Source organism: Rhinolophus sinicus, chromosome 15 (assembly GCF_057876585.1).
Source record: "Rhinolophus sinicus isolate RSI-liver-muscle chromosome 15, RSI-T2T, whole genome shotgun sequence".
Classification (NCBI taxonomy): Eukaryota; Metazoa; Chordata; class Mammalia; order Chiroptera; family Rhinolophidae; genus Rhinolophus; species Rhinolophus sinicus.
The window spans coordinates 122,079,729-122,106,004 of record NC_142515.1 but is presented as its reverse complement, the minus strand read 5'-3'; the positions used below and the strand labels follow the sequence as shown (position 1 = coordinate 122,106,004).

At 33.1% G+C, this 26,276-nt stretch overlaps 1 long non-coding RNA gene across 1 annotated transcript in view; it reads right to left on the bottom strand.

Annotated features, from left to right (window-relative positions):
* Positions 1–5,051: 5,051 nt before the first annotated feature.
* The window catches only part of LOC148755295 (uncharacterized), a 116,792-nt gene continuing 95,567 nt past the window's right edge, over positions 5,052–26,276 (bottom strand). The window contains exon 3 of the long non-coding RNA XR_016018827.1: positions 5,052–5,138. This is a non-coding gene — a long non-coding RNA (uncharacterized LOC148755295). The remainder of the gene's footprint in view (positions 5,139–26,276) is intronic.

Sequence of the window (26,276 nt, the reverse complement as noted above, 5' to 3'; positions counted from 1 at the left end):
GTCCAGAGTACATTTCCAGTTTTATTATGATTCCTCACCCTAAAGTCACATAGTCAAGGAGAATGTTAACTTAAAACATGTGGAATAAAGCCATTTTGGCAGTTGTCTTTGTAACGTTCTAGTTATAGTTTATATTCCATAAAACATTCCTAAAAAGATTGAAAGCAGTTTTTTTTTTAATGAAATTTAAAATGTGTAATAGTTTTCCTATCCTTTTGCATGGCTGGATTTCATAACATTTCACCAATAACCAATTAAAACTTCATATAGACAGCAGAATGAAAACATGTATTTACTGCTTTAATTTAAGTTAAAATTTATCTAAGTGAACCACTCGAAAAAGATACAATGCCTTGACCTTATTGCATTTTATGCATTTAAATGTAGACTTTGAATAGCAGCCAAGGCTGTGTGGGAAATCTTTCCACCTAATAAACAAAAAGGAGACTGAAAGCTCAGTCAACTACAGTATTTGTCTCTAAGGTGAGATTTTAATAGATACTTTTAAGTATATTGATTTACAGATTATAATGCTTTTATTTCAGAGTGTTAACATGATGGAGTCAAAGGAAGGAGGAGTTAAAAATGAAAACCTGACAAAACGGAAACACCTAAGTTATTTAGCTTCCGAGTTTCTACTAAATGTTATAGCGTTTTGTTTTGTTTTTTTCCTGAACAATGTAAATCATTCTCCAGATAAAAATGTTCTCTTTCTTCTTTTAACCCAGCTGTTCATTTCCTTTTGTGGGATAAGCAATAACCTACAATTAAAAGCAGGTGCTGTAAGAAAAGAGTGCCCTGTTCTTCCTAATGACTTGTGTTAACTAATAAAACTAAAGAAAAAAAAAAAGTGAAATCTAAATACTACTGCCTGCATGCTTAGTGAAGCATGAGGTCTTTTCCAGGCATGAAAACGAGGGCCTGCTCCCCATTAAGAATGTGACTCCCTTGGACATGCAAAAGGGGTCCTCTTATTAGTTTCTTTTATAAGGAGAAAATTAAAGAACAATCATGGGAAAGCATGAGTTGTCAGTTTTCGGAAGGAAGGGAGGGAGGGAGGGAGGGAGGGAGGGAGGGAGGGAGGGAGGGAAAGAGGAAGGAAAAAATACATATTGGAGAATGATTAACGCATAATTCTATGCACATCTTACAAAATACGTAAATGTTGATTTTGTAGTTTGGAAAACACTAAAGGGATTGTACCAATGAAAACATTCACTTGATCCCTTTATAAATGCCAGATTTCTTTTTGGATTTCTATTGGTTTCTGCATAAACTAAATTTTTTTGAGGAAAATAATTATGACAGTTACCTCCATGTGGTGAATTACATCTTTATAAAGTTACCCCTCATAGCCTGGAATTACCTGATTTTAAACTTTTTTTTCTTCCGATATTCATGACATAAACAACAAAAGTATTTAAAGAAGAATTAGGCATATATTATTATAGCTGATCTGAATTTGGAAGGCTTGAGTCAAGTATTTGATTGTATGAGAGAGATAATAAGGATAATAAGAAATGGTTCACTCAAACATAATGCATCATACAGATACCTTAATGCTATTTTAAGTGGTTTAAGCTTTTTTTTTTCCTAGTTATTTGTTAGGAGAAGAATGCACTTTCTAATTTCCTCATATTATCTTAGAATAGATAGAATTTATACTAATAGTTTGCCAAGTTATAAGCACAGAGAAATACTTATGGAATATAGCTTAGTGTAGGCTCAAGGCCAAAGCAAATGGATTGGAATCTTGAGCCCACAACTGACCAGCTTGTGATCTTAATAACTTACTTAATTTCACTGTATCTCAGTTTTCTCATGTTAAAATAGTAATAATACATTCCTGATGAGCCATTGTAACATAATATGCACATAAGAACTATTTGATGGAGGTGTACATATGTCATGCTTAAAAACAGTCTGGTGATTAATAATCACTCACGGAATGTCAATTATTATTGTCATTTTCCTCTCCACTGTAGAGTGCTTCTCCAAGGGAGAAGCAAGCCTGGTAGGACAATGACAATTATTAGACCCAATTTCGCTGATGGACAATGTCAGCATACTAAAATAAACAACTGACTCATGTTCATGTTCATCTCTGTGTTTCTTTCCCTTTCTTTTTATCTCTATCTCCCTATAAACGGCTTTCATACTGTATACTTCCTTGGATATTAATCGCAATATCCAAATATTTAAAAAATTAGCAGCAAATTTTCCTTCTCTGTTATATTTCTACCACCTGATGCATAACACAGTTTAGACCCGAACATCAATATTGTGAGCCAAGGAAAACTGTAGGAAATTTATGTTATCCAGAGAAGAGTGAAAACAAAACACAACAGAAAAAAAAAATATATATATATATATGTGTGTGTGTGTGTGTGTGTGTGTATATATATATATATATATATATATCATCCTGCCCAGGATTTCATATAGTCTGTGTTATCTGTTTTTTTGTTTTTTTTCAAAATCTACAACCTGTGAACAGACAATATGGAGATGTTGAGATGTCTCTCATCATGAAGTTATCTGTAGCATGTTACTTCTGGCATCATACAGAATACACGTTTTGGATATCGCTTTAATTCTTAACAGTATTTGAGACATTTTAAACTTCTAAAAATGTTATAATTTTTTGTGGAGTTATCAACTAGTCACAGGAAACTTATTCAAATTTTTTTGTTTTTTTCTTTTGTGTGTGTGTGTTTTTGTTTTGTTTTTCCCTTCAGTGTTCTTCATCCATACTCCGTTTTCTCTTAGAACTATACTATGCACTCATCTTCAAATGAAAACTGACTGACTTCGGCTGATTTCATGGACTCCACGTTCACATTCACTCTACATTCATTTTAAAAACTTGAGTGGATTTCCAGAAATGGCCCAAGATGACACTGCAAGACAAGGTTTTTGCTGTGTATTCTCCACAGTCTCAGGCTCTTGCTCTTGTGTATTCTTTTACACATATGGCCCCAGATATTTTTTGCTGTGTCATAGTGAATTACATCACTGTTATGATTCTTTATTCTGAAGACTTTGGTTCCTAGGTAAGGATTCCCATTTCAACATTTTCTGAGCTGGAGAATTACCCTCTGAAGACCACTGAGCTGAAGAATCCCTTAAGATTTACAAATGTGGTGCTGCCCAGGACCCAGTAAGAACAGTGTGTCTTTAATAGTAAAAACCATTAACCATAAGGAAAATTCTAGGCTCAGATGATCTCATTAATAAACTCAACTAAACATTTAAAGATGAAATATTGTCATTCTATACAAACTCGTCATGAAAACTGAACATAATGGAAAATGTCTCAACTCATTCTATAAGTCCAGGAACACCAAGATACCAAAACCAGGCTATACACTACAGGGAAATAAAAATTATGTATCAAAATACTACAAAGATCTTAAACAAAATTTTAGCAAATTGAATCTATCAGTATAAAAAATAATAACACAAAATTACCAAATATGGTTTCGCCAGGTGGATTTAACACTTGTAAAATCAAAATTAATTCACTTTATCAACAACAAAAATAAATAAAATGACCATCTCAATAAATACAGAAAAAACAGTTCACAAAATCCCACATCAACTATTGACTGAAATTCTCAAAACACTAAACAGAGAGACTTCCTAAACTTGATAAAAGGCACCTACGAAAAATCTACAACAAACATCATATCTAAAGGTAAAATTGTAATCTTTACTCTTGAGATATGGAAGAAAATAAGGTCATCCACTCCCATCACTTCTACCCATCACTGTACTGAAGATTCTAGCCAGTATAGTAAGATTAGAAAAATAAATAAAAGCTATCCAAATTGAAAAGGAATAAATTTTCCTTCCCCTTGGATTTTCTAGATATTTATTTATAAATAGTATGATAAACTAGACAGTGGAATCTATAAAACTTACTGAAATTAATAAGTGAATGAAAGATAGAACATCTTTATTCAAAAATCAATGGCATTTTTATATAATAGCATGGATAATCAGAAAATGAATCACTATAATACATACTAGTATCAAAATATGTGACATACTTAGGGATAAATCTAACAAATAAAAAAATAAAATAAAAAGACCTAAGCACTAGAAATTATGAAACATTAATGTGGTAAATTAAAGAAGACCCCCCAAAATGAAAGATATACCATGTTCATGAATAAAAAAAACTTGACACTGTTAAGAAAACAATTCTGTCCAAATTGATATACAGATATGATGGAATCAAATCAAAATTTCAGCAAGTGCTTTGCAGAAAGTTAACATTGAATTTCAAATGTATATGGAAATACAAAATTTTATAATATCCAAAACAGCTTTGACAAAGAAAAAAATTATAGAACCAATAATCTAAGCATACAAAAACTTAATGAGGATGTGAAGAAACTAGAATTTGTATTCACTGAGATAATCACTTAGGAAATGGTTTAATAGTTCTTTAAAACTTAATAATACACCTACCCATTCTACTCCTCAGTACATACCTAATAGATATGTACACACCCACACTTGAGCATGGATGTTTATAGTTTTATTTGTAGTAACCCAGACTGGAAACAACCCAAATGTTCATCAACAGTTCAATGTATACACAAACCAGTATATCAATACAATTGAATATTATTCAAAAACATAAATGAATACATGCCATAAGATGTATGAAATCTCAGAATAATTTTACAGGGGAAAAGAAGCCACATCCCTCAAAAAAATAATGGGTACTGAATAATTCCATCCAGACAAAGTTTTAGAGAGTGTAAAATAATATAAATACACAAAAAGCAAATCAGCGAATACTTAGAGATGGAGAGGGGTAAAGATAGGGAAGAAGAGAAGAAATTAAAAGGGGTATCTGGAAACTTAGGTGGGGTGGGAATTGAGGGTGTTTAACACTTTTTGTAACAGTTTTGCACCATGTCAAAATTTAAATTGTACTCTCTAAGTATGTGTGATTTATTGCATGTCAATTATTCTTCAACAAATGCTGTTAGAAAATTTTAACTTCAGATGTACTAATGTTGTGTTATTTTATAGTACTTACAGTTTTGAAAGGCTCTGGTTTGAGTTCTTGAAGAAGATATGCTGATGTTATGTAAAATTCTAAATGAACACCTCCACTGGTGCTGCAAAATAAAATAGTAGAATGAAAAAACATGACACAGCCTGGGCATTTAATAATTAAAATTATAATTAGTAATAAGCAATCGGTATTCAGCATTTACTAGGTCTTAGGCCCTTTCCTAACAACATTCCATATATTATTATTAATGTAATACAAACCACCCATGCACATTTTTCCTAGAGGGATCTTGGATTATCATCCTGATAGCCAGATGTACATTTGTACTTTCCCATGCCATATTCTGCTTTTACCTGGAAAGAATCTGAATGAATAACCTGCCTTTATTATTTCCAAAGTCTGGTACTTCAGAGTTGTGGCCAATCTCCTCCGAGATATAATGTACATATGATCTGATCAGGAAGTGAATTAAATAATATAATATTTTTTGTCTTTGTTCCCTGTCTTGAAAATTATTCATATATGCTACTTTTTAATAGTTTTATTAGACTTTAGGAAGGAAAAAAAGATTGTCTCTCATTGTCACAATAGAAAGGAGTAGTAGTGGATAGGTTGTAATTAGATATCATTACCATCAATTATCTCAAATATCCATGACATTAAGGCATATTGAGCCCTTCGGAAGAAACTCTTGTAAAAGTCCAAAAAGCTTAACTGTCTACAAATTTCTCTTTTTGTCTGCCCAGTCTATGCTGTCTGAATCTCTCTTCTAATGTTCCTGAACATGGGGATCGGTAACTTTGACTATTTAGTACCTAGAAAAGCAAATAAAACATAGCATGGACCTGGTGTTGGCTAGTTTAATTCAATTGATTTTAAATGAAATCAAAGTGTCAATGTGCTCTCACAAATCTCTTCTTTGTCATCATTTTCATCTTTCTTTCTTTTTACCTTATTTATTATCCAATATGAGAATTGCATGAGATTTCATTACGGAAGTCACATTAAGTAGGAATATAGATTGAATAGTATTTCAAGGTTGTTTCATATGAAATGATTTCCATACGTTTTCTAATTTCTGGTTCAGCATTTCATATAATTTTATATTGAAAACATTATTCATCAGAGCTAGACATTTTAATTTCCTGATTGAAGAGGTGTCCTTTAGATTTGGTTCATAACTTCATATTTAACCAACACACAATTTACACTAATTTTGTCAGAATTTAATTTAATCACTTACATGCAATATTAAAATATCTTTAATCTATGATTTAGGTTTTATTTCTTCCAAATTTATAAAACTGTTATGTGAATAAAGTTTAATTATATTTATATTAATCATTTATATCTGAATACTCTTGTTTAGTACAGAATGTCAAGTATTGAACTTTAATTCAATCATCTCCATAAGGTGTTTCAGTATTTATTTTATCTACTCCTTATACTTTTCCAATCTGTAACACTCATTATCACATGATTATTTTGCAAAGAAGGTAGGATTCAGTTACTTTTCCAGAATATTGTTTCCCGTTCTGTATAAAGGCTTTATTAGTGAATAAAATAATTGATTAGCCATAGAAAAATAATGTGAAAAATATGCTTTTAATACGCTCAGAGCTTAACATTAAAAATAAATATGTAAACATGAAATACTGAATTTGTCACATTTTTTTAAAGCTTCAAGTATTTGTCAACATTTTGAAAATCCAGACCATCATTACAAGTATTATTGAACGTGTTAATGGTTGAATTAATGTCAAAAGAATGGGATCACAAGAGTCTCCGTACATGCCATATATTTGATATTATCACTGCAATGATTTTTAAAAATCCACAATCAATATTGCCAACATGAAACAAAAATAACATCTGTTTGGTTTTTTTTTCTACCATACTGCCAATATTACTGAATGCCAAATAGAAGAAGGAGACAACACACAACATATTACATTCCGACCTGTGTACAACACATGTACTTTGAATTCTGAAACACAAATCTCAGTCTGAGGTTTATAAAAACATACTGGCTGCTACTATTTGTGATGATTTCCTAGTAAGATGGAACCCAAATATTTAAAAATTATCAAATATAATGATCAAAATAAAAAAATCTGATTTCTAACTGCTAAGTGTGTCGGAAATTTTATCACTGAATTTCAGGGCAAGAAACTCTGATATTTTAAATTTCTGAAGACAACATTTATATCATTGAATAGAAAGGAAATAAGTCTACACTCAAATGTTAAAATGCTTTGTGTCCATTTAATTATAAGTTGAGTTTTAAAATAGTTAAGTTTAAATGTACAAAATAACATTTTAGTTTTCATCATTAAGTACTAGGGGGTTGGGAGAGAACCGATAAAATCAATTCCTATAAATATTCTGGCCAAAGATAAATTTACCAGAATAATTCTGAGAAAAATTAAACACAGTACAGATATCAATTCTGAAGTTTATTATTATAATGAAATTAGCAGAACATCATTAGACAGTTTTCCAGATTAAAAAAAAACAAACAAAATGTTGAAACGTCATCAAAATGGCAGCGTGAGGTGAGCCTCTGTAAATCTCTGGAATTTACAACTAATCGAACAACAATAACTCCACAAAGGACTCCCTGCACAGCAGACAGGTAAGACAAAGAGGCCCACTACTGAATTCACCTAAAGGTGGGCAAATCATGCCAGTGGGGGAGGAAGGAAGGGAGAAGTGTGGAGATGGAGCTGCGCTGCGCAGGATGCAGACCTAGCTCAGTGCTCCAAGCTTGCTGCATCTCGGAACTACCGGAGCTGCGAGAGAGGGAAGAACTCGGACTGCTAGGGCTCCACTTCTGACCCACAGGGCTGAGGGGGCAGCATATAACACGGTTGAACCCAACGCTCAGAGCAGAGACCTCGGAGAAAAGACTAAGAGAAGAAGGCTGAAAACGGTGGTTTAAGCCCTCACTGCCGAGCAGAGAACAGAAGCCTTAGGCACTGAGAAGAGCCATACCAGAAGGCGAGAAAGAGAGAAGGAAACAGAGGATATATTCAAACAAATTGTCGATGAGAACTTCCCAAACTTGTGGACAGAACTGGATCCTCAAATCCAAGAAGAAAATAGAACACCTACTTACCTCAATCCCAACAGGCCTTTCCAAGGCACATTGTATTGACGATGTCTAAAATCAACGGCAAAGAAAAATCCTCGAGGAAGCCAGGGAAAAAAAGAGATGGTAACTTACAAAGGAAAGCCCATTAGATTGTCATCAGATTTTTCAGCAGAAACTCTACAAGCCAGGAGGGAGTGGAACCAAACATTCAAACTATTGAAAGAGAGAAATTATGAGCCAAGAATAATATATCCATCAAAAATATCCTTTAGATATGAAGGAGGAATAAAGACCTTTCCAGACATACAGAAGCTGAGGGAATTTTCTAATACACGACCTGCACTACAAGAAATACTAAAGGAGGCTATTCAATCACCATCAACAGGGACAATTTGTGGCAACCGAAACATAAAAAAGGAGGAGAGTAAAGGCCTGAACCAGAATATGGGAATGGAGAAAGTAAGCGCGCTGAAGAGAATGGAATACTCTTAATATCAAACTTTCTTTTACATAAACTTAAGGATAACCACTCAAAAAAAAAAAAAAAAAAAAATCCAGAACTGAAATATATACTGTAACAAAAGAAGAAACAGAGGGAAACATCATAGAATACCAGCACACAGAAATAATAGACAACAACAAAACGGCAAAGAAACAATGGAGCCACAGCCTTACCAGAAAACTCAAGATAGAATGACAGGAAATCCTCGCATATCAATAATCATCCTAAATGTAAATGAACTGAAGTCACCAATAAAAAGGCACAGAGTAGCAGATTAGATCAAAAAACTAAACCAAACCATATGCTGTCGCTGAGACACATCTCAGCTACAAGGACAAGCACAGATTCAAAGTGAAAGAGTGGAAATTGACACTCCAAGCAAATGGTACGCAGAGAAAATCAGGTGTAGCCATAATAATATCACATGAAACAGACTTCAGGGTGAAAAGGTAACAAGAGACAAAGATGGACATTTCATAATGGTAAAGGGGACTATACAACAAGAAGACATAACAGTCATCAATATTTATGCCCCCATCAGGGAGCACTGAAATATACCAAGCAACTACTAACAGAACTAAAGGGAGAAATTGACCAAAACACAATTATACTAGGGGAGTTAAATACATCATTGACAGCTATGGATAGATCATCCAAACAGAAAATACATAACGAAATAGTAGCCCTAATGACACATTAGATGAAATGGACATAATTGACATGTATAGAGCACTTCATGCTAAAACATCAGACTATACATTTTTTCTAGTGTACATGGAACATTCTCAAGGATAAACCATATATTGGGACGTAAAATCAGCCTGAGCAAATTTAAGAAGACTGAAATCATACCAAGCATATTCTCTGATCACAAGGCTTTGAAATTGGATATCAACTGCAAAAAGAAAGCAAGAAAAAACACAAATACATGGAGATTAAACAACATACTTTTAATGAACGACTGAGTCAAAGAAGAAATTAGAGGAGAGGTCAAAAGATACATAGAAACAAATGACAATGATAATACATCCCACCAAAATTTTTGGGATGCAGGGAAAGCAGTTTTAAGGTGGAAATTTATACCATTACAGGCCTATCTCAAGAAACAAGACAGATCTCAAATAAACAACTTCACGTTACACCTTAAAGAACTAGTAAAAGAAGAACAAATGAAACCCAAGGTCAGAAGAAGAAAGGAAATAACAAAAATCAGAGCAGAACTAAATGAAATAGAGAACAAAAAGATAATAGAAAAAATTAATGTGACAAAGAGCTGGTTCTTTGAAAAGATTAACAAAATTGACAAAACCTTGGCTAGACTCACTAAGATAAAAAGAGAGAAGACACTAATTAACAAAATCAGAAATGAAAAAGGGGAAGTTATCACGGAAACCACAGAAATACAAAGGATCATCCAAGAATACCATGAAGAACTATGTGCCACCAAATTAAATAACCTAGAAGAAATGGACAAGTTCTTAGAAACATATATCCTTCCAAGGCTGAACCATGAAGAACTGGAAAATCTAAACAGACTAATCACCAGTAACGAAATTGAATCAGTCATCCAAAACCTTCCCAAAAGCAAAAGTCCGGGTCCAGATGGCTTCACTAGTGAATTCACCAAACCTTCAAAGAGGATCTAATACCAATCCTGCTCAAACTCTTCCAAAAAATTGAAGAAGAGACAGTACTCCCTAACTCATTTTATGAGGCCAACATTACCCTGATACCAAAACCTGGTAAAGACAACACACACAAAAAGAAAACTACAGACCAATATCTCTGATGAATACAGATGCAAAAATCCTAAACAGCATTCTAGCAAATGGAATACAACAATGCATTAAAAAGATTAGTCATCACGACCAAGTGGGGTTCATCCCCAGAGCACAAGGATGGTTCAACATCCACAAATCCTTCAATGTGATACATCACATAAACAAAATAAAGGACAAAAATCATATGATTATATCAATTGATGCAGAAAAAGCATTTGACAAGATACAACATCCATTTATGATTAAAACACTTAATAAAATATGTAAAGAAGGAAAATATCTTAACATAATAAAGGCCATATGTGACAAGCCCTCAGCTAATCTCATAATTAATGGTGAAAAACTGAAGCCCTTTGCTCTACGTTCAGGAACATGACAGGGCTATCCCTAACACCTCTGCTTTTCAACATAGTGTTGGAAGTCCTTGCCAGAGCAATCAGGCAAGAGAAAGAAATAAAAGGCATCCAAATTGGGAATGAAGAAGTTAAATTATCACTCTTTGCAGATGACATGATGCTATACATAGAAAACCCTAAAGACTCCACCAAAAAGCTATAAGAAACAATCAACGAATACAGTAAAGTAGCTGACTACAAAATCAACGTACAAAAGTCCATTGCATTCCTATATACTAACAATGAAATCTCAGAAAAAGAAATACAAAAAACAATTCCTTTTGCAATTGCAACAAAAAGAATAAAATACCTAGGGATAAACTTAACCAAGGATGTGAAAGAAATATATGCTGAAAACTATAAGAGATTTTTGAAAGAAATTGAAGAAGACATAAAGAAATGGAGACATTCCATGCTCATGGATTGGAAGAATCTACATAGTTAAAATGGCCATATTACCCAAAGCAATACACAGATTTAATGCAATCCCCATCAAAATCCCAATGCCATTTTTTAGAAATAGAACAAAAAAACATCAGATTTGTTTGGAACCACAAAAGACCCCGAATAGCCAAAGCAACCTTAAGAAAAAGGAACAATACTGGAGGTATCACACTCCCTGTCTTTAGCTTGTACTACAGGGCTACAATAATCAAAACAGTACGGTATTGGCAGAAAAACAGACACATAGACCAATGGAATAGAATTGAGAACCCAGAAATAAAACCACATAAATATGGACAGATAATTTTTGACAAAGAAGCTAAAAACATACAATGGAGGAAAGACAGCCTGTTCAATAAATGGTGCTGGGAGAGTTGGATAGCCACGTGCAAAAGAATGAAACTGGACTGCTATTTGTCACCATGTACCAAAATTAATTCAAAATGGATCAAAGACTTAAGCATAATACCTGACACCATAAACTGCATAGAAGAAGACATAGGTACTAAACTTATGGACCATGGGTTCAAAGAGCATTTTATGAATTTGACTCCAAGGCAATGGAAGTAAAAGCTAAAATAAATGAATGGGACTATATGAAACTTAAAAGCTTCTGCACAGCAAAAGAAACCATCGACAAAATAATGAGGCAACCAACTCAATGGGAGGAGATTTTTGCAAACAGTGCCTCTGATAGGGGGCTAATATCCAAAATATACAAGGAACTCATGAAACTCAACAACAACAACAAAAACAACCCAATTGAAAAATGGGCAGAGGAACTGAGAGACATTTCTCCAAAGAAGACATACAAATGGCAAATAGACATATGAAAAAATGCTCAACATCACTACTCATTAGAGAAATGCAAATAAAAACCACAATGAAATATTACCTCACTCCAGTCAGAATGGCTATCACCAACAAGACAAATAGTAACAAGTGTTGGAGAGGCTGTGGACAAAAAGGAACCCTCATATACTGTTGGTGGGAATGCAGACTGGTGCAGCAGTTATGGAAGGCAGTGTGGAGGTTTCTCAAAAAATTACGAATAGAATTACCATATGACCCAGCAATCCCTCTCCTGGGTATCTACCCAAAAAATCTGAAAATATTTGTACATAAAGACACGTGTGCTCCAGTGTTTATCGCAGCTTTGGTTACGGTGGCCAAGACATGGAAACAACCAAAATGTCCTTCAATAGATTAATGGATAAAGAAGTTGTGGTATATATACACAATGGAATACTATTTCGCAGTATGAAAAGATGATACAGAAACATTTGTGACAACATGGATGGATCTTGAGAGTATAATACTAAGCGAAATAAGTCAGACAGAAAAAGCAGAGAACCATATGATTTCACTGATATGTGGTATATAAACCAAAAACAACAAAGAGCAAGACAAACAAATGAGAAACAAAAACTCATAGACACAGACAATAGTTTAGTGATTACCAGAGGGTAAGGGGGGTGGGAGGTGGGAGATGAGGGTAAGGGGGATCAACTATACGGTGATGGAAGGAGAATTGGCTCTGGGTGGTGAACACACAATGGGATTTATAGATGTAATACAGAATTGTACACCTGAAATCTATGTAATTTTACTACCAATTGGCCCCCCAATAAATTTAAAAAGAAAAAGAAAAAAAATGTTGAAATCTACAACCTGAAAATAACTGTGTTCCAAAGAAAAACTACACAGCTTCACAGTCATCACCTTTTCCAAGAATCAGTGAATTAATTCATATAGTTATGTGTGTTTTTTTTCTAATTAGAATCAAAATAAAAACGAAGTTAAAGACTACAAAAGATGTCACTATGAGGTAGGTCCCAGGAAGGTAGCTGTGTAGTTATGTTACTGTGTCCATGACAAGCTCATACTTGACTATTTAGATATCTGTCCCAGTATATTTAAGCTATAAAATGCAAGGTGCTTTTTTGGAAATCCAACTTACAATAAAGACCTTAACTTCTTTAGAACCTATATTTATTCCTTTACCAAACTTCATTAATAAAAATATAACAACTATTATGATTTTGACAAGGGAAAAAGAATTTTTGTCTCATGTATTAGAACATTCATGGAAGGTAATGAAATTATATTCTTATCAATCATAAAATATCTGAATGACTGTATCAAAACAAGTCTTGATTTTACATAGATGGGCTTTAAATCTAAATTTAAAATTTTAACTTAATAATTTTAATCTAAGAAGTGTTGAAAATCTAAATTCCATTCATATCAATGCTGAATTGGATTAATTTAAAATATTCCAAATATAATAAATATTTATATAAATAAATCATCGTTAAACAAATAAAATCTTTAAATCCTAATGATAGATTTGAAGCCATTCTTTCATGATGTACACCAAGCTCCACAATTTAAAAAACAGCACATATTTCTAACATAACACAATAATTATATTATTTATTCTATACTGAAAGTATGGTTTGAATCCAGAGGCTGCTTGAGCTCTTTTGGGTAGAATGACCCTCTCATTGCAGTACTACAGTGGTTTACAGTATGAACCATATACACATCAATGCAACTTCTAATGTACTAATAATTTCAATTTATACACACACACACACACACACACACACACACACACACACACAGAGAGAAAGTACATCTCACCCCCTAACCCCACCATTCATGAATTTACTGTGGATCAGGAAAATTTCCTCCCAGATTGGAGCATAGCCCTAAATATGCTTAGCTGAGTCAAGAGGAATTCTTTCCATTTAACATAATTAATAGTAGAAGGACCCTATCATATCAGATATATAAAATTCTATAGAGATAATATATTATCAATAGAACAGCACATGGAAAATATACACACAATTTTTGTTTCATACATTAGATGAAATTCATGTTCAGAGATTTATTTTAACAATAACATAATCAAAAACATAAAACAAAAAAAAAACATCCAATGTGTAATCACAAAAGTCCTCAAATAGCTAAAATAATCCTGAGAATAAAGAACAAGACTAGAAATATCACACTTCCTGACTTCAATTTACACTACGAAGCCACAATAATCAAAACAGCATAGTGCTGACAGATAAACAGACAAACAGGCTAATGAATAGAGTTAAGAACCAAGAAATACACCCACATATATATGAGCAGATAATTTTCAACAAAGGAGCCAAGACCATACAATGGAGCAAAGAGAGCCTCTTCAATAAACAGTGTTGAGAAAATTGCAAAGCCATGCGCAAAAGAAACAAATTAGACTACTATCTGTCACCATATACCAATATTAACTCAAAATCGATCAAAGACCTAGACATATGATGTGAAACAATAAATTGCATAGAAGAAAGCATAGGTACTAAACTTATAGACCTCAGGTTCAAAGAAGATTTTATGAATTTGACCTCAAAGGCAAGGAAAGTAAAAACTAAATTAATGGGACTATATCATACTAAAAAGCTTCTACACACATAACAAAGCTTCCTTTATTATGAAAGGAACATAACAAAGAGATAACCAAATGAATAGGTGAAGATATTTGCGAACAACACATCTGATAAGGAGCTAATATCCAAAATATATAAAGAACTACAACTCAGCAACGAAAAGACAAACAATCCAATTAAAAAATGGGCAAAGAACCTGAACAGACACTTCTCCCAAGAAGACATAGAAATGGTCAGCACATATATGAAAAGAGTTTCGACTTCACTAGTTATTAGGGAAATGCAAATCAAAATCACAATGAGGTACCACCTCATACCTGTTGGAATTGCTATTATCAACAAAACAAGTAATAACAAGTGTTGGAGAGGATGTGAAGAAAAAGGAACGCTCATATACTGTTTGTGGGAATGTAAACTGGTACAGCCACAGTGGAAAACGGTATGGAGTTTCCTCAGAAAATTAAGAATAGAATTACCATATGATCCAGCAATCCCTCTTCTGGGTATCTAGAAAGATTTATGTACACCTATATGCATTACAACATTATTTGCCGTGGTCATGATATGGAAACAATGAAAGTGTCTTTTGACAGATGATTGCATAAAGAAGATGTGGTATATATATACAAAATGGAATACTATTCTGCCATAAGAAGAGATGAAATACTGCCATTTGTGACAAACATGGATGGCTCTTTAGATTATTATGCTAAGTGAAATAAGTCAGTTGATAACCTTATGATTTAACTCATATGTGGAATACAAAATTGAAAGCAATAAATGAACAGGACAAACAAAGAAACAAAAACTCACAGACACAGACAACAGTTTAGTGGTTACTAAAGAGTAAGGGTGGATGGTGTGGTAGAAGAGGATAAAGGGGGTTAAATATATGCTGATGGAAGGAGAATTGACTTTGGATGATGAACACACAAGGCAATATAGAGATGATGTATTATAGAATTGTACATTTGAAACCCATATAATTTTACTAACCAATTTCATGCCAATAAATTTAATAAAAATTAAATATATAATCCTTAAGAAAGAAATTTTTAAAGAAGAATTCTAAGAGTATGGAATATAAGATATCAAAATTAGAAGAGACTAGAGACTGTAACAGTGTTGCAAAAATACATATTTATTTTAAAGTTACAAAATAGAGAACAATCTCTACTCAAAACAGAGTTAATGAGTGTAAACATCAGCTCAAGTGAAAGTGAGAAAAACAAACAGGAAATAAGCAAAAAAAATGGGGTGTTTAGAGAGAAATTTCACAGCTGTGGGTGATAGTCAAATGTACTTTATATATCTATATTGACAATATATCCAGATATTACTATGAAACAATATCAAATTTTTGGCAAGCAGCTCAAAAGTTAAGTGCTGGTTTTGTACTATACACTCCTCCAAATCCTTTACAATTGTACTCATTTAATCTTGGCAACAATCGTACAATTTAGGTATTGTTTTCTGTCTCATTTAACCCTAGAAGAAACCAAGAAACTAAACCAGATGATGTAATTTCCCCAAGATTACATGATGAGTAATAAAGCTGACTAACTTTAGAACCATTTTTGGTAATAATAAGTTATGCAATGAAACACCTGTAGCACTAAATGCTAGTTTCAGAATTCAAAAGCAAACACCACAATTACAACAGGATTTTATTTGCCAACAACTTTTTGATAAAGAAAGTGCTAAGTTTAAATGTACAAAATTCAAGAACAATATGGAACAGAAGGAGGAGGAGGCAGAGGAAGTGGAGAAGAAGAAGGAGGAGAAAGAGGAGGAGGAGGAGGAGGAGGAGGAGGAGGAGGAGGAGGAGGAGGAGGAGGAGGAGGAGGAGGAGGAGGAGGAGGAGGAGGAGGAGGAGGAGGAGGAGGAGAAGAAGAAGAAGAAGAAGAAGAAGAAGAAGAAGAAGAAGAAGAAGAAGAAGAAGAAGAAGAAGAAGAAGAAGAAGAAGAAGCAGCAGCAGCAGCTGTAAGTAGAGTAGCTGAGTACAATAGAACAAGATGAAAGAGTCGTGAGTCTGGATGATTTGAGAGACACCATACCAATCCTGGGTAGACTACCTGAATATGATACATAAAACCTGTCTGATCCACTATTATTTTGCTCTATTACATCTATCATAACTATACAAAATTAAATAATATAATCAACTAATAAAAAAAAAAAAGAAACCTTCATTTATATTGAACTAACATAATAAACTCAACTGCCATTTTCCTTAAACAGTATTAGACTGGTTGGTTAATATCCTAACATTATAAAATTAATATCCCATGATGTTATCCAATATTAAACTTAAGGAGTTAAAAAGTACAAATCAACAGTTTAAGATTAGTCATGGGACATAAAGCACAGCTTAAGGAATACAGTCAATAATATTGTAATAACTGCATATGGTGTCAGATGGGTATAAGATTGATTGGGAGGAATCACTTCGTAAGTTATATAACTGTCTAACCACTCTGCTGTATACCTAAAATTAGTGTAATATTTAATGTCAACTGTAATAAAAATATTTTTAATAAATAAAAAAGGAAAAATTTAGAAAAATTTTGATAGTTTGCAAGATGTGCTTATGGACAACATCTGAAAAAAATAGAAATAAAGAAACAGTTACGGAGATATTAACAATTGCCAGATTTCTTAGTGTGTACATCAGTATTGTCACAATGCTGTTTTTCACAAAGATGTGATCAACTGGACAGGGAGAATATGCTCAGGTGTCGATGAGCATATTGAATCTGTGGAGCTACATCAGTAGATCCCGTTATAAAAGTGAGGGCTGGTTTAGTGATTTAAAACTAATTCCTATACTTGAGTTCAAACCCAGTTGAATTGCCTTCTACCAGCTTTGGAAATGTACAAGGCCCATGAGATTTCAACAAATTACAGACATAAAAAACAAAACAAAACAAAACAAACAAAAAAACACACGAATGCATAGCAATTGACTTGATAAGAACTTACAATGGGTTTTTGAGCTAGTTCAATTGTGGACCTTGTCATGATTTAGTACTGAGATATGTCTGGACATAAGATGCCAACTAAAATTATATTTTAAATGTGAAACAAAAGAACATATTAATTGGCTAAGAAGATTCATTTTATTATACTGACAATTATGTGTCATTCTATCCTTTTTTTTTCTTTTTTCATTCCACAAAATGCATCATGAATACATTTACATGTGATAAAGAATAATATGAATTGCAATAATGTAGCCAGTTGAATTTGTTTATATCAAAAGTGAAAAGTAACATCCTTAATCCCGTGTTGAATCTACTTAATGAGAAAGCTGGCAGGTAGACATTTTTTGTCTAAAGATTTCACCAGTGACATTTTGGAATATCTAACTACTCAATTTACAAAGTAATTGAGAATGCGGAATCTGTCAAACTGGGGTTTCTAGAGATTTAAAAATGAAAAGAAAGGTATGGATTTTTAATATACTATTTCTAGTTATCTGCTATATCAACTATTCAAAGAGATATAATTCTCTTTTCATTTGCATAGTCTCAAGAATGCTTAATATTTCAAAGTTAATTTGATAGGTTGATAATAGTCTATGGCATGTTTGGGCTGCATATGCTTATCATCTCAAACAGGACACGAGTGAGATAGTCTTTTCTTAAATCCTGACATCAGTATTCACATTTGACATGTACTTGTTACTTGGGAGGTGACACTCCCATCCATCTGCCATGATGGCATAATGCTCAATCCTTGGTCAGTTGAAGTATTTCTCTGGGATTTAAAGGATGACTTTTCATTCTTTTCAACATTTAAAGTGATTTCAATGCTCACTAATTTCACAAGTAGCTACTTCAAAAATTCAAATATTCTGGAAGTAAGCACAGGGACAACGTATCAACTAGTATATGCCTTTCGTTTTCAAAAGATGGTCAATTTATGTCATTTCAACAGTGGTTACTCTACGATTTCCTTTTTGTTGAAATTACTCAACAAAGCAGCAGCAATGGTGATGTGAGGAAGGATCCTTCTACCTATGTACTGGCCCCAGTGGAAACAATGGAACAACTGTTTCAAGAGATGCTATTTGTCTGTCTATTGACATAGGTCCACAAATAATGAGAAGCAACTAAGACATGTAGGCAGAAATGTTCTGTTGAGATTCTAGTAAGCTGCTTGTCTTGAAATTATTACTACTTTTTTAAAATTATTAAAAAAGTTTATTGGGATGACAATGGTTAATAATGTTAAAAAGGTTTCAAGTGTACAGTTCTGTAACACATCATCTATATATCACATTGTGTGTTCACCACCCAGAGTCAGTTCTCTTTTCGTCACCATATATATTATCCCTTTTACCCTCTTCTACCACCTTCTCGCTTACCCTCTGGTAACCACTAAATTATTGCCTTTGTCTATGAGTTTTTGTTGTTTGTCTTGTTCCTTTGTTACTTTCAGTTTTATATTCCACATATCAGTGAAATCTTACGGTTCTCGATTTTTTCTAACTTATTTTGCTTAGCATAATAATCTCAATATCCATCCATGTTGTCACAGATGACACTATTTCATCTTTTCTTATGGCAGAATAGTGTTCCATTGTGTATATATACCACACCTTCTTTATCCAATCATCTCTCGAAGGACACTTTGGTTGTTTCCCTGTTTTGTCCACCGTAAATAATGCTGCAGTGAACACTGGAGCACATATATCCAAAAGTCACTCTACACATCTGCATTTCTTGTTAGGTGGTGAATTTTGGTGGGGATAGTTCAGTAAGGAGAAACAAAAGCAATATTTTTGTTAAATCCTTGAGCATTTAAAAATATGCCAAAATTTTAGTTCTCTCTATGAGTTGCTATGTCATGTCTGACATTTATAGTTATTTTCCTAATCAATATAATTTTGTTTCTATCAACTGTACATTTTTTAATGCAACATGAATTATTTCAGTATATTTGGGTACTATTGGTGAATACAACGCAATAAGTTATTATTTTATTCCATAGTATGGTCTGTTACTTCTTAATGGATAGGCTTGGTGTGGTACTCAGTGCTGCCCAGCAACGCCAAAGGAGCTTGTCATCACACCCCCCTGCAAGTGGCATCAGAGAAGACCAAGAGGAAAGGCAGAGCTTCTGTGTTGAAATGGATGAGCTGGTTCTCCTACTCACCAGGAAGTGGTGGGGGATCATCATTAACTTTAGTTCACATTTTTTAACTTCTACGTTAAGTCCCTTCTTGATGCCTCTCAAGATGATATGAATTATTATATCAGCAGGTTTGAGGTACAGAAGCATTCAATTTCATGCAGGGAGAAATCAAGCAGTTGAACCATTAAAATTAATGCAAATAGTCTGTTTCTATTTAAGAAGGAAAAGGGGTAATCTTGAGGAAGAATTATATGTAGCATAACAGAATTGTCTAAAATCTGCTCTTAAAGTTATGTTTTGTTTCCATCAAAAGTGGTTACATTGTTATGCAATATTAATTTCCACTTCATGTGTATTAATTCATTGTAAATTAGCTATAAAAATACCAGTCCAAATGTCTACATTTACTTTTATTTCCATTTCCTATTTACACTAGGTTTATTTTCAACCAATTTTATAGCAGGCCAACAGGAAATCTTGAAATCCATTTCTTCGCATTTGTGATTCTGTTTTAAATAATGTAACCCAAGCCAACTGGAGAGGAATGCATTAAAGATTACCTGAAGCGTTACTCACCACCCCTTGAATATCTGCTACAATGAGATCTAACCCACAGTCACAAAGGGCTTCTCTACATCTAAATTAAATCACTACTGCCCTAACTTCAGGTTCCATTCTTGGGGATGGGTAAAAATATTCTATATCCATCATATAGCATATTAAATAATCTTTCATATCACTAAATAGCTCCTCACAGAATATATTAATCTTTTGTAATGTTCTTACATGGTATAACATTCATTGTTCTTTTTTTTATTAGTTTCAGGTGTACGAAATGATATCATGATTGGACATTTACACCGCTCACAGAGTAATAACCCCCAAAAGTCTACTACCCATCTGACACCGAACAAAGCTATTACAATATCTTGATTACATTACCTGTGCTGTACTTTACATTCCGTGAATATATCATAGTTGACATCCAATACTATTTTAGTTTCAGGTGTACAGTGCAGTGGTTAGGCCTTTATGTAATTTATGCCGTGATTCCCCAGATTAGTCTAGTACCCATCTGACACCATACATAGTTTTTACATTATTGACTATATTCCCCACACTGTATTTCATTCTTCTGTGACTATTCTGTAACTACCAATTTGTACTTCATAATCCCTTCACCTGCATCCCTCCAACCCCCTCCCATCTAGCAGCCATCAGTTTGTTCATCTATGTCTATGAGTCTATTTCTATTTTGTTTGTTTATTCCATTTTTTTAGATTCTACATATAAGTGAGATCATATGGCACTTGTCTTTCTCAGTCTGATTTATTTCACTTAGCATAATATCCTCTAGGTCCATCCATGTTGTTGCAAATGGTAAGATTTCATTCTTTTTATGGCAGAGTAATACTCCATTGTATAAAAGTATCATGGTTTTTTAATCCAATAATCTACTGAATGGATAAAATCAGTAGATGATTGGATAAGAAACTGATTTCAGTTGCTTCTATATCTTGCCTACTATGAGTAGTGTTGCAGTAAATATAGATGTGTATATATATATTTTTTTTCAAATCAGTAGTTTGGATTTCTTTGGATAAATACTCAGGAGTGGAGTTGCTGGGCCATAAGGTAGTTTTATTTTTAGTTTTTTGTGGCACCTCATACTGTTTTCCATAATGGCTACACCAATTTGCCACTCCACCAACAGTACAAATGGGTTTCCTTTTCTTCACATCCTCACTTGTTTTTGTTGAAACATTCTTTGATTCTTTTTCTAAAACCCTATGTTCCCCAATTTCCGACTTACTCATTACCTTATAAAATAAAAATTCACAAATGGTGTATTTCCGGTGTAAGCTGTTTATATGTATAGTTAGGCGGAATTTATTCTTCATGTGGTGCTAAATGCCTGGGTTCTCATTTAGGTATGTGTCTCTCCAGCCTTTCCAATTCTCAGTATCCTCATATGAAAAGAAGATAACATCCTCTGTCCTTTTCTTAAAAGACAGTAAATGACTTCATAAATTTCTTAGCATATTTTAAGTTTTAGGAATTATTATGGTGAAGACCTTGTAAGGTAGACATACGAAGTCAAGAACATACACACAAACAGGTAGTTGACTTTTTTCAACATCCAAGTATAGAAACGAAATTTACTAAATATTTATTTGAATACCTGTTTTTCACATTTGTAATCATTTAGTTTGTGGCTTAAAAAACACTTATCAGATAAATGAACCAGCTGCTATTATGGAGTGTTTCAAAATACACGGCATTATGATTGCCTCTGACCCTAAAACAACACAAGGAGAATGGCTTATCATAATGATTGCAGAATACACAACCTGTTCCTAGTTTAAGCTGATGTTATTGTTTACTGCTTGCTTTCCATTGCAAAATAATTATCTGCAGCAGATAAGATCACAAGCTGGTTAATATCACAAGCCTGCCCTTGCTGCTAATATGATCTTATCAGTCTCTGACTGATCACTTTCTATGGAGAAGTCATCAGCTTGTGCTTTTCTTAACTGAACCTAAAGTGAGAAACAAACAATATTAAAATGGCTTTTACATTTTCTTTTTTCTTTGTTAAATATTTTGCTCACAGAGGTTGTGTTTACCTCATGGGACTGTTGCCAAATGCAGAGGTTTAATTCCATGTGCTGAAATATATCATCATGTTTTGGCATAATTGCATTTCTAATGGGCTCTCAGAGAAAGGAATGCATAAGTGCCAATTACAGCATGGTACAAATAAAGCATTATTATGTGCTCTGGAACAATCTGCATAATGGCAATATAGTCACATTATATTATGTTCAGTTATTTCTATTTCCTCTATTTGAATCTCTCTGTCAACAAATGATTTTTTAAGAATGCCCCAAATGTGATTTGAATGTTATAAAGATAATAATATTTTTGTAAATGATGTATGTAAAATAAAGTATATAAATTACATAGATAGATAGATGATAGATACATAGCTATAGATAATACCACAATATATATATGTAGATATATATACACGCATAGATATCCATATACAGATATAGATAGAAGCCACATATTCACATACAGGCATAAATATATATCTGAAATGCTCTACTTCTCTGATTATAGTGTTTCCTTATCCAAATTACTATACTACTAATCAGATAATAACTAAGAGTAACTAGTTTCAGTCTAGTTGATATATGATACATGTAAGTGACAGTGACCAAACGTGTTGAAAGCAAATATCTCAAATGATAATGCAAAAATAAATATAAACCTAAGTAAGACACAAGTACCAAAGTTAAATATAGACTGCGTCTAATGTTTGAGAGAAAAACTCATTGATTTTTGGATACAAATATTTATGCTACAGGTGAAAAACATGTATTAGTTATTTTCTTCAAGTCAACGTACCTTAAAGGAGCACCACCTCATGACAGTGATGTGGCAAATCAAGACAATGCTCACCCTCATGTCAAGCACTGGAAACCTGCAGAATGAGATCTGTCTTGATATACCGGGCAAGTCAGAAAGAATTTTTGTCACTTGACTTTTTACCAAGTTGGAACATATTTGACAATATGGCAGCACTGCACAGGAAAGGATCTTCTTTGTTTGTGTTTCTAGCTTGAAGGCAGACAAACCACAATATGTTTGTGAGAAAGTGACCACTGTGCATTTTGAGAAAAATGTATAGAGCAGATATTGCAAAAAATTCCAGAGAAAATATTCAGGAGAAAATAGGATAGCAGTGTGGAGGGAAGAAAGGGAGAGACTGTAAATGAGAGGGACCATCTTATGTAATATGGGCTGTATGATGAGGTCTTCCCTGGAGTCAAAAGATTTTTTACATCTTAAAAGGTAAATTTTCAGTAGACAAAGGAAAAGTAATTAAGGGTCTCTTTGGTGGCTTAAATAGACAACTACCTATCTTACTGCTGGATTGTGAAACTCTATGAGTCACAAAATGCAATAACTTTAATAATAATAATAATAATATCTACAGATGTTTAACTCAAAATGGATTAAGACTTGAACATAAGACCTGAAACCGTAAAATTTCTGGTAGGAAACATAGGCAAGAAGCTCTTGACATTGGTCTCAGCAATGATTTTTTTTTGGATTTGACATGAAAATCAAAGGGAACCAAAGCAAAAATAAACAAATGGAGCTATGTCAAACTAAAAAACTTCTGCACGGCAAAGAAAATCATCAGCAAAATGAAAGAGCAACCTACAGAATGAGAGAAAATATTTGTAAACCATATATCTGAATAGGGGTTAATATCCAAAATATATACAGAACTCACATAACTCAATAGCAAAAAAATAAACAATCTAATAAAAAATGGGTAAAGGATCTGAATAGACACTTTAACAAAGAAGACGTTCAAATGGCCAACGGGTCTATAAAAAGATGCTCAACATCACTAATCATCAGGGAAATGTAAATAAAAACCCAAATGAGATATTACCTCACACCTGTTAGAATGGCTATTATTAAAAAGAGTAGTTATAACAAGTGTTGGCAAGGATGGGGAGAAAAAGGAACCCTTGCATACTCTTTGTGGGAACGGAAATTGGTGCAGCACTATGGAAAACAGTATGGAGATTCCTCAAAAATTCAAAAATAGAACTACCATATGATCCAGCAATTCCACTTGTGGGTATTTATCCAAAGAAAATGCAAACACTAACTCAAAAAGTTATATGCACTCACATGTTCATTGAAGCATTATTTACAATGGCCAAGACACAGAAGCAACATAAGTGTTTATGGATGGAGGGATGGATAAAGAAAATGTGAGATATGCGTATGTACATATGTATATCTCTATTTCTATCACTATCTCTATATCTAGCTCTATCTCTCTCTCTCTCTCTCTCTCTCTCTCTCTCTATATATATATATATATATATATATATATATATATATATGAATATTATTCAGTCATAAAAAAGAATAAAATCTTAACATGACTTGAGGGCATTATGCTAATTAAAGTAAGTCAGACAGAAAAAGACAAATACTGCATGATCTCACTTATAGGTGGGATCTAACCACAACCAAAATATAAAATGAACTCATAGATACACAACACACTGATGGTTGTCAGAGTCTAGGTTTGAGGACTGAGGGAAATGGGTGAAGGTGGTCAAAAGCTACAAACTTCCAATTATAAACTAAATAATTCCTGAGAATGCAACGTACAGTATGATGACTGTAGTTAATAACATGCATTGTATATTTGAAAGTTGCCAAGAGAATAAATCTTAATATTTGTGTGTGGTGATAGCTATTAACTAAACTTACCGTGGTGATGATTTCACAATATACATAAATACCAAATTGTAATTTGAAACTAATAGAATGTTACATGTCAATTATATCTCAATTTTTTAAAAAAAAGCTACAAGTGAAATTTAGTGTTCATGATCACCAAATACCTTTGTTTAGTTTACACGACTTTATGTGGTTTCATTACTATGTTTTTAAGACATTCAGTTTTTATTATTATATACATATAGATGCTCTTTGTACACCCATGTGATACTTGCATGTTAAAAATTTCAAGACAAAATATTGTCAGTAGTGAGATTTTTATAATTGTATAAACATGTAGAAGTTATATTTGTAATACAGGTAACCCCCATATAACACTGTTGTTAGTTTCGTAAAAATGCCGTGTTATGCAAATCGTGTTATACAAAACAAAGAACTAGTACAAAAAAGGAGGTTAGATTCCAAAAATAAAAAATAAAAAAACATATTATTATATTTTTATAATTAAGAGAAATTATTTAAGCAACTTTCACCAAAAGTATAACATATTAATATGTATTAAATACTGTTTCCTTCATCAGCACTACTAAGCACCATTAACTGAGGGCGTTTTCTTTTTTTTTTTTTTTTATGGCGTTTTCTTTTTGACAAGATATCTTCATCCTCTGAACTTCATACTCCATGAACAAAATGGATTTAAAAATTCTAATAAATTTTAAAATTCTGCACTCAAATCTGATATGACATCCACGCTCGAATGAAAATTTTCGAATGAGTTATCATTTGCTCTTAAAAGCTCTTATTACACTCCATGTTGTTCAAGGATTTCTCTAATTCTCAAACTGTGCTAGAGTGAAACCGTGTCCTAGGACGCCATGTTGTACAAGGGTTTCCCCCATTCTCGAACTGTGTTATAGAAGTGCTGTGTTATGCGGGGGTTGCCTGTACTATATTAATAGTATTAATGAGAAAATCTATCAAATCTGTTGTTGCTAAACATTAAATAATTTAATTGAAAAGGAAAAGACCTTTATCTTTCCCCTACCCACTGACTATTTTTTCTAGCTTTACTATATTCTGTAAAATTAAATGTTGTTAATTTCTGATGCTAACGAGCAAAGAGTACCATATTATTTTCTATATTTCTTTTGATGCTAATAGTG